An 11,272-nucleotide genomic window follows, 5' to 3' on the forward strand; every position below is an offset into this window, starting at 1 on the left:
GAATAACGCACTCACCCACCTGACAGACTGGCGGAAAGAGCGTCGCAAGGAATGAATGAAGCAGGAAACAAAGGAGCAGAGAGCTCAGTGAAGTTGGAGTGGAAGGCCTCCATTTCAGTACCAGCACGTTAATGCAGAGAAATACCCGGCAGTTCTTGTTAAAATAAGATTTTTGGATTTTTTTTTATGAAGAATATGTGGAAAGAATCATAAGAATGTCCTAAAAAAATCGAAAATTTGTATGCTCCTCATGTTTGGGTTTATCATACATGAAACGGCGAGTCTGCAGCATAAAAACAGTGACTTTAAAATGTATTTCAAAATATAAGATGAAATACAGTGAACATCCCAGGGATTAAATATGAGTGACCAACAAGCAAAGGAACAACTGATGAAGATGCCATGGTCCAGTAGAGGGGAAACTACCTGAATTATTAGAAAGATTGAAGCAAAACTCTGCGAGCGAGAAAAAGTGTTTTGGTTGTGCAGCGGAGTCGTAGCCAAATCAGAAAAACTCATGACAACTCAAATAACTGTGCTGTCACTGGTACTTAAATCACTGTCGTGTTTCCCTGGAATAGGTTAGCACTGCTCTGACATTAGCTCAACACACCAGGTTATTCCACCGCTTGCACACACTAAAACACGATTACAACTCAACACGTGAGAAACTCTCCAGCTTCACTTTACAAACTTATACTTCGGAAAGGTGGGATGTCTCTCTCGGAGCTTGCAGTGAGTATCGGTACTTTGTTACAGATTCAGGTCTTTCCTGAGCACGTGCAAGCAGCGTAGAGTAACATCCCTCAGGCTAGTCTACACCCTGTAACCACTATATAAACTGTGAAATCCCATCGGTGGAGGCAAATAAAACAACAAGCGAGACCCAGAAAAGCACGGCTGTCCTGTTATTCCGCTCTCATTATCGAAATGCCCTCGAAATAAGGCTAACATGTTTACCTAGCAGGACTATGATAACACGGACAGAAACGGAGCAGGACCCTGTTCAAATAATTGCTCTTGCAGCCGGCTTTCAAGTTTGAAGGGCACGACAATCTTCACAGGGAGAGAATGATTAATTAAAGGTGCTCTCTGCTTCTTTGTCATCTCTAACAAGCCCCCTACATAATTGAAATGCATGTCTTAAAACTCAAGCCCAGCAGATAGAGAGCTTAGCACCTTGCGTTATTTCTTTATTAATGCCTTTGTGCTGAAACCGAAAATCCTGGTGTGCTCTTAGTGGGACTGTGATGCTCTTGAACAAAGGTATTTACCGTGCCTTCACTGGCTAACTTTACCTGGTTAGGTCTGCCACATATGTGAAGGCTGAATTTTTAATGTCAAAATTGCTTTTGTTAATGCCGTTTGAAATAACAGGCTCCCGTGGCTACGCATCTTAGCTAGTAGGAGGAGCAGGAATCCTGTTGTTAGCATTTTCAATGCCTTTAACCTTTTTGTTTTTTTAGACAGTTTTGTACACAATATGTTTTCATATAGAAGACAAACAGCATAGGACACAAGGCTGGGATGTAGAGAAAGATGGCGTTTGGAATCCATGCATACGCTGCCCTGTAACATCTAAGTTGTGTGTCTATAACACCCTGTCACAAATGGAATGTTTTTTTTTTTTAGTTTTCCTTTGACTTTGTCCTGCTTTTATGCATCAGGGATTCATCAACAAAGCACTTAAGTTACATTTATCATTTGAATGTGGACTGTAATGCGGTTCCTTCACTGATACGTGATTCTGTAATTCTGGCATCCACTCCTTTAGATTGTACAGCACACATCTACCAATTCACACATTCAGACAGTGAGCGGCTACTCATTTTATTACAGAAATGCCTTTAATAGTATAATAATTGCTAATAAAATGTGTGGGGACATTAAAAGGTTGTGATGCTCCGAAGGAAACAGACAGTCAAGCATCTTTCTGTGACACAACTGGCTGTGACGCTTGTTTAAGATTCGCCTTTAATCTTAGTAATTGTATCTGAACCGTTTGTTCAACTGCAATGTTACGTTTCTATATCCCTCTGGACATCTGTACCTTCACCACGAGAAACGGCCTGAAGCTGGCTGCCTGGGAGAGTGGCTGGATGGATGGATGGATGGATGGATGGAGGGATGGATGGACGGATGGAGGGATGGATGGAGGGAGGGATGGATGGATGGAGGGATGGATGGAGGGATGGACGGATGGAGGGAGGGAGGGATGGATGGAGGGATGGAGGGATGGATGGACAGAGGGATGGACGGAGGGATGAACGGATGGAGGGATGGATGGACAGATATGCTGCTGTAATCTTCTTGCTTTTCATTGTTTTACATGTTGAGTGCTATACCCTTGCTAAGCTTTTCTGAGCAGGCATGGTGGAAAATAGAAATTAATTGAATTGAATTAAATCAAATGTTCCAGAATAAATCCTTTGCACATATATATTTGAAGGAAGAATTGAAAACCGCTGTTCAGAAGTGATTCTTCAGAGAGGGAGAGCAAATCCGCTATGAAGAATGAGGAATAAAACTGCAATATCCTGGTGCAAACCGTCAGTGGAGATTTTTGATGCACGAACTAACGGAGGTGCCTCCGCGACACATTGAGTTTAGGTGTCCAAATACTTGTGCAATCAGCATTTCAGTTCTTTCTCCCCTATACCACGGTAAATGACAGCAAAAATAAATTCTGCCTTCATTAGCAAGTATAATTTGAAATAAACATTCTGCCATAGTGAGGGTGTGCAGGCGGTATACACTGCATATACACTGCAATGTAGCGTGCTTAGAAAAGCGTGAGCATCCTCTCTGATTTTCACAAGGCTTTTACACAGTCACTACACGATTTAAAGAAATTGCAGCATTGTGGATTACATTGTTGTCTACTTTTTTCAGCCTTTCCATCTTTCAAGACGCGGAGTGTTTGGAAAAACAGTTTGTGCGGTACTCCATTTTAATCATTTTTTGGTCTGGCTGGCCTCTGAATGAGCACGCCGCTGTAGCACAGTAGGGCAGCACAGTCTGACATTATGCCTATAGGTAGCACAGCTTGCTGATTCTACACAGTGAACATGTGGTTCTTTATGGGGGAACCACAGCAAATTATTGTCATATAAAATTTCAGGGATTCCCATCAATTTTCATACTTGTTGCCTTTGTCACCAAGCAAGAAAATACTTGTTTATCTCACTGGGACGTTGATTTAATTTGAATTCATTTGCAATTGCATGAATGCCGTGCGTATTGTAGGTGTTGGTATTCTATCATGTTATTAAGGATAACCGGAATGAATGTGTATTAATAAACAGCAGCTTTAAGCAAACAAACAAACAAACATAATTGCCCTTGTGGGACAAACAGAAAAGCGTGCACTTTGCTACAGTTCAAGAGAATATATCTAAGTGTTCCAAGTATTTTTCTCTTTTTTTCAGCCCAAATATTACACAGATGCTATCAGAATGTAAAGTTTGAATTTGACCCACTTATGGGTGTAAGCGAGCCCTTCTACGCACGTTTATGTCTGAGAGCTGGGATTGTCCGTCGCCCTGATTCACGTTTCGATCCGCCGTGGAGGGATTGGGACACGACGCAGCGCGACACTGACGCGCCCCCTGTCCGTCCTGCTTAGAGCCAAATCCCAGCGAAAACGAGCAGCACCGCAAGGACAGCACCCCTTGGAAGCGGAATGCCGCAGTGAACCAGTGAAAGTCCCACAAAGTCGACGCCGAAGGAGGAGGCCTTGACCTCGTTTTCCCGCGACGCATCCCTCGTTATTACGAAGGTGTAATGGCATGGCGATGACTTACTGTTCGTTGTGCTTCAGCTCAACGTTGAGATGCACTCCTGCGGAAAGTCTGCGTGAGTTTAAGCGGTTGCCTCCAGGGCAGCGTGAGAGGAGAGACGGGGTCGTTTTTTGTATCCGTCTTACAACAGGCTTGTCAGCTGGACACATATCAGCAGCAGGAATGATCCCTGACAATGTTTACTCAAGTAGAAATAGCTCTTCATCCTGTGTGACACACTGCAGATGATCCCTGCCGACTCATCTGTACATTAAAAGTTAATATTGTCCCTATGCCCAACAAATTACATTCATAATTTATTGAGGTAAATATTCAGCAGGGTCATGGTCTCTACACTCCTCTTTCTGTCTTTCTGTACTGTCAGCGTGTTAGACACAGCCATGCGCTCGGCCCTCATCGAGCTCTTGTTAGGGCTGTGATTCTAACAACACAATGAGACTCCATTTCAAGGGGATTAATTGTTGCTTAGAATTCGGCGCAGATACACAAAATGAGATCGAGTGCTCTGAGTGAAGGGAGTATCTTTTGCAGGTTGCATTAAATCCCTTTGAGAAGGCAGGGCCTGGACTGACTTTAATTGAATTTGAAAAACAGATGAAGGGCATAGACTGATAAAGGAGGATAAAATTTATTGTCCTTGCAGTGAATGTTGGACCTAGAGACATGATTACAATTCTGGGGTGATTCTCAAAAAAAAACAAGCATCACTGGTATCTCAAAATACATAGTTTTCCTACATGTTCATTTTATTGTCACTGTCTATTGAGTTCCGATAAACTGAGAAACTAACTGGGAAAGCCAGGGTTGGATTTAGCCATTGCAAGGATTAGACGTCATCGTCCCGGTGAAGAGGCAGCAATTACCGTACATCTTCACTGCAGCTGATGTGGAGGCCACGTGTGACCTCACTGCTTAGCAACCACACGGCGACTGACTGCAGTCCTGCCGCGGAATCCGATTCATTTCAACAGGCTTCGATGTTAATTCATGAAGTGCCATTTCTATATTAGCTCAAAGGATAGCCAATTCTCTGACTTTGTATCATGTTTTTTTTTTTTTTATTATTTTTGTATTTTTTTTTTTTTTTTTACAATTGAAGAAGATATAAGAGACTATTGAAATGAACGGGAAGACATAAGTGCACCTGTGAACTGATTGTTAAGGAGTTCCTAGAATCATTTGTGCTTCGTTGCGATAAGGGTTTGGCTATTGAAATGAAATAAGGCGTTTTATGTACAAGTGCTAGCTTGTATCAAAGCACGGAAGACAATGTTTCTTTTTAACGTGGGGATTTAATTTGTTTGTTTGTGTTATATATATATATGAAAGTCAAGTGTGGCACTGGACTACATTTGGTCAACATTTTTTAACAGTAATATAATACAAATAACCAAAATAAGCTGATGGGACTGCCTAAGGCTGAAAGAATGAAATGTTACAACACAAGACTTCCTTCAAAAAAGTCTTATGTTGACATAACATATCCAGCGGTAAATGCAGATGACTGCTTGCAAATTGTGATTTATGTTTGCTATGTGATGTGGAAACTGTGTTGATACGATATGTTTTTTGTTTTGTCCCAAATTATATTCAAGGATAAACTAACACGTAACAAAATAACACATACGTTCTGCAGTACCTGCAATGTTATTCTGCTAGGATATTTACCTAGAAGATATTTTGTATCTACATTGTTTGCCATTGAGTTTTTAAGACGATTCACCTGAAAATACTAAACGTGGATGAACCCATTAAATATAGCTATTTCAGTATATATTTCTGGTTTCAGACGTTCTTGCATTGTGTGTCCTGTGTGCTTTTCTGTATTTCTGTATTTTTCCTGTATGCTGTACTACATACGTGCTAGCTGGAGTGCTCTTACATGACATTTGGCTGCTCTACCTGCAGTGACAATAAAAATTCTTATCTTATATAAATAAGCTAGTCTTCTATCCATTTTCATTTACTGTTAATCCAAAAGTGCCGAAGCTGAAATTGACATGTGCTGTCAACATAGAAATTTATCTAATCAAGCCTCAACACGCCCAGTTTTTTTTAAGTATATTGTTATTTTTTTGGTTGTCAAATATTGTACTAAAAAGGAACCAAATTCAGTGAAAAATATTTTTTAAAATCTCATTAGAAAGGACAAGCCATTACGATCGCACATCACAAACGACGGAGAAAGCTTCAAGTGCTTCTTTGCTCACTCTGTAAGATGTAAATTCAGTTTATTTATTTCCTGTTTTCCTTGCTCGTAATAAAGAGCTTTCATCTTCAGAGCCCCTATCTGCACGTCGCGCGCGCGGAGACAGCCCCCTATCGCGTGTTTGACAGGGGGCTTTGTACTGTGCTGGAGACGCGCGCGCGATTGCCACTGGCTGCCCTGACACACTCTCACTGCATTTCAAATTAAACTCGCAGGAAACTTTATGTAACTGAAAGAGGCAGGTCATGCAAAGGTCTGATAAACAAAGTTTGCCTTGTTCTCCCTTCCAAAAGCCTGTTAAAGTGTTTCTTTTTGTAAGATAATGGAGATGTCATATGACTGCAACATTTTTCTTTCATATTCTTTTTCTTTAATAGAAGATCCGGTTTAATATAATGCCGTTTTGTTTTTTTGCCATTGTGATACCGTGATCTATATATAGGTTGCATTTCAGTGTTATCTGTACAATGTCTGTCTTTGACACATTTCTGTCCCCGCTGCGAGCTTGTATTTGTAATTATCTTGAACCTGTAATACAAATGAAACGTCCCGTATATCTTTCGTTTCCTTGCATTTTTCCACCATCCATTATCCCTCAAAACATCGCAAAAATAGCATGTTAATAATGCGTGTGATTATGCCTATTCGCAAGGACGAAGAAAATTATGGAGAAACAATTATGACTCTATCAAAATGTCTTCTTACGACAAAGGCGGCACAGAGCGAAAAGGGTGCGTATTTTCATCACTGGCAGTTTGTGTTGAATGAAAAATTAGTCATGGTCTAGCAGCCTGAAATACTGAATCCTCACCATATTGCTCAACGGGAATATACAGGTGCACTTGCTTCCTACAGGAATCACTCTCGTTTAGTAGCTAGCGCGCTCATTAAAAGGCTTTGCTTGAATATGAATAATTTTTCTCTGTCTCCTTCTTCAAGCCAGAGACTATGCAACGAGATGAGGATGAAATCTTCCTAATCAACACTTCCACCGCACAGCATCTGGCCTAGGTCAGAGAATTTAATTATTTTAAACCATTATTGGTATTGTTTTGTATTAAAAGAAAAGTTCTTACAAAGGAAGCCACTGCTGTGAGATTAATCACTTCATAAAAAATATCTTTTGGGAGTATTTTCAGCTCAGACAATTAGCCGCAGAGGGCATGCTTTGTCCTCTTTTGAACAACAAGAGTCACAGGTATTCCTCACACCTATAATCTTGCCCAGTCCATTACAGTCTGCAGTATGTCGGCGTTTTTTATGTTAGTAATTCTAACTATTATTTTAAAGTTGCACTAATTTTCAAGTGAATGTGTTTGCATTTGAATATTTCAATATGCAACATTTCTAGAGCATTATCTCCATGGGGGCCACTGTATTAGTGCTAATCACAAAAAGCAAGAGCAGAAATTAGCTGCACATTGTTAAAGTATGCGGTGTAGATGACATGAGAGCATGAGCGCACACTATTGGTCAGTGTCAGCTTCTGTGATAGATGATAGCTTAGCATGAGCGCACACTATTGGTCAGTATCAGCTTCGGTGATAGATGACAGCTGAGCATGAGCGCACACTATTGGTCAGTATCAGCTTCGGTGATAGATGACAGCTGAGCATGAGCGCACACTATTGGTCAGTGTCAGCTTTGGTGGTTGTCATTCATTTCTTATTGTATGGATCAGGGGTGGGGAACCCGTTCCATGGAGGGCCGCTGTGGGTGCGGGTTTTTGGGATGACATCTCAATTAGCCAATAATAAAACAGTGGTTGTCATCTCCAGTCCTAGGTACCCACTCTTATTGGCTGATTGAGAGGTCATCCCGAAAACCTGCACATGGATTGGGTTCCCCACCCCGGTGTAGATGATGCCAAGCTTAGTAAAAATTTGGCCCACTAGGGGTGGGTAGATGGGCACTATAGATCCACAACAAATAAACACACTCCGAAGAGTGGACTTGAAGGGCAATTGAAGGACAATTTAAACATATTTGAAGTTGCCTATGAAACTGAACCATCTATGAACACCAACTTAAATAAATGTCTGACTGATCTGGCTAGAAAATAAACTCAAGCGTGATTTGTATGTGATTGACCTTTATACCTTATTTTATTTTATTATCCACTCCTGGTACAACTTCATTAACATAGTTAGTTGCTTTACAACAAATGCACAGCTGTGCTTAAAGGTCCAATTTGTACACGGTGTAATGTTTGAAATTGACTAAGCCGAGCTAAATATCTCTGTGCGCTTTACATATCACACTGCACAAGCGATAAACCACATTTGCAAATTGAGATGCGCAAAAATAATTCTGACAGAACAACCAGCCGCTTGGTATAAGAAAAAAAAAATCTGGCAGGAAGTACCGTGCTTAGTGGGACCATAATAATCACTTTCTCTGCCTCCTAGAATCAGGAAGAGGATTCGATACATTGTGATGTTAAAAAAAAAAAAAAATTGTGAAAAAAGTAAAATGTCCAAGAAAATGAACTAGGCAAGATATGCAGTGTCTGCCAATAAAAGACGGAAACGTACATGTATATTTGTGACGCAAGTTGCACCATATATCTTAACGGAATTTTAATTTTGCGTTTATTTTTTTAGCACATCCGCATAAATTTAAGCCTCTTATCAGATTTTGCAGCATACCATTATGGCTTACATCCTGACGCTTTCACTGCAGCCCACTGAAGACACATAAAGGCCCCCGTTTACCACGCAGATAGAACCACAGCTATTTCGGAATCAATTAGGGCTGATGCCTGCATCATCCCCCGTGTTTAGGGGATTAGCCGGTCACTTGCGTGGCAGCAGTCAGGTCTGGCTCTGCGTTCACATTCTCACAGAGGAGGGTTTTTTATAGGAGCACAGAGGCAACTGGAGACAGTGACAGCGGCAGATGGCTTACAGTCAGAGCTGAAGCCTGTCTCTCAAGTGTACTGGTGCACTCTGGCGCAGTGGCAGTAGCAAATGTAAAATATCCCGCTTTTAAAAAAAGCACAAGTCGGGGCATCGCAGGCAACGAGGCACTGACATTAATTACAGCTGCGGCGTGTCTGTCGAAATTAAATCCTTGACAGGAGGAATTGAGAGGTTACAGTGCACTGACACTTGTCTCTAGGATAGAAAAGATCCGGGGAAAACGGGGTCGGAAGTTCACAGCTGCCCGGGAGCATTCGGAGAGTTCAGGCTCCGCCAGCACTGGCGGTGTGATCCGGTGCCAAGGAGTCTGTGCCGCTGGAGCGGCCTGCCGGGAAGGAGCCCTCTGCGAACGCCGAGAGATAAAGACTCCCTGGCGTCTGCTGATAATGGAAGAGGATCCCAGCACTCGCCGCGTGGTGCAGGTCCCTCGGAGCGGTGACACAGCCGTCCCCCAACACAACACAGGATGCTCATGTAGCTCCACGGCAAGGGAGATAATGGAGGCCCTGGATGGGCCTCAGGGAATTTTTAAGAAGGTTCTGTAGCCCAAGGCTCCAGCACGCTGTGTTTATAGGCATCGCAGAAGGTGCTCAGCTTCCTCGCCGTTTACTTCATTTGCGATGGCAGTGAAATGAGTTTGCCATTCACCCGCAAATCTTAAATTTTTTTCTTAGCGTGAAACTATAGGTGCCTGTAACGAAATCGCAGGCGTGATCTCGGCCGTTACCTCACTGTGCCGTTTATTCGGGGAAACACGTATATCTACTACATTTAAAGATCAAATAAATGTGTTTTTTCCTTGTGTAATGGTTGTATTATTTTAAATGCTTTTTTAAATGGCTCCTCTTGTCTGCATGTGTTAAAAGATTTATAGTTATTTTGACATCACTTGTTTGGCATATTTTGCCTGAAATCAGGCCTGCACCACACTGCCGAAATCAACAAGACAATATCTGTGCCCTGGTTCATGGACTGTTGGCAACGTTACTTGCCAGTTGTTACAAAGGGGCAGATGACAGAGAATAGCTTTCATTTATCTTAGAAAACTGACGGCCATGTCAATACCGGGTCTGACTCCAGTTCCGTTATAGAGCCATCTAGTGGCCTGTTGTATGGTTTTTCCAGTTCTTGTGGTAGCTGTGCCTTCTGATTAAAGAATGTTCTTTTGTAGTCCTCTTCCCATAAAGCACACCCATCTGTAATTAATCTTTTTCCCATTTTCATTGTTTCACTATTACAAATTATTGTGAGTGCAAGTTAATGAGTTATTCTTTGGTATCAGAGCCTTGATTGCATTAATGATTAAGCGGCCTGGACCCCAGTAGTATTGCTGTTGTAGTTAATCTTTATAGGCAGCTTATTCCTTAGTGGGCACATCTATTATTTTTGTGTGCACATATGCTCACGCAACTGAAATTATTCAAGTAATTTATGAAGATACCACAGACCTGTAATTTCCTTTATAAAGTCATGCAATATTGTATTGAATTTAAGTTTCGGCCCTATTTTCAAATGTTGTGCAGTGCCGGTAAACACCAAAGTATATATTATTATACCAGATTAAGTCTTTTTTTTTTGGGTGGGGGGGGGGGTGTTGAGTACTAATGTGGCTGTTTATGAGAACATGTAGCAAGGACAGAGCATTACTGAAAACCCGTTTATTTGGTGACAACAAAAAGCAAAGGACTGGTTGGGATAATGTACGAAAGTCTGGTTCTGGGACCTGCTTTGCTTCCTGCATAACAGGACATTGCACTGAAATGTGCTAGTTTAAGACCAGGCAAGTCAGAAAATCAAAATACTGAAGACTGATTTTTTTAAATTGTCACTTGTTACAGCAAAAGCAAAAAAAAGCATTATAACGACTGACAAACTATGCAGGATGAAATGTCTGCTAGCAATCCTGCTTTTTTGGCATCTGTTTCACGTATAAAACCAACCGCACTCCTACCATTAATAATGTACTATAATTACAATGTGCGGCTGGTCGTCTGTCGTCTCCCCATTCTGTGAAATCACAGCAGCAAATTGCAAGGGCGAGTCCCACCAACCAAACGCCACCGGTGCCTTGCAGTGAGGTCTGATATCCTTCCGAGAGGCAAACTGCTCATTTTCTTTGGATGAACATAAGGCACATAATTGGATGTCTATTTTTAATCAACAAAGCACAATGACTACAATTATTAAGAATTTATATATATATATATATATAGTTATATAGTTATATATATATATAGTTATATAGTTTATGTAGGTTTTAATTATTTCATATCATATTATATTATATCATATTATAATTTTAATTTCTGCCAGAACTATATTTTATCATTTTTAGCAGAATT

The sequence above is a fragment of the Brienomyrus brachyistius genome, chromosome 19 (genome assembly GCF_023856365.1).
Source record: "Brienomyrus brachyistius isolate T26 chromosome 19, BBRACH_0.4, whole genome shotgun sequence".
NCBI classification, from domain to species: domain Eukaryota; kingdom Metazoa; phylum Chordata; class Actinopteri; order Osteoglossiformes; family Mormyridae; genus Brienomyrus; species Brienomyrus brachyistius.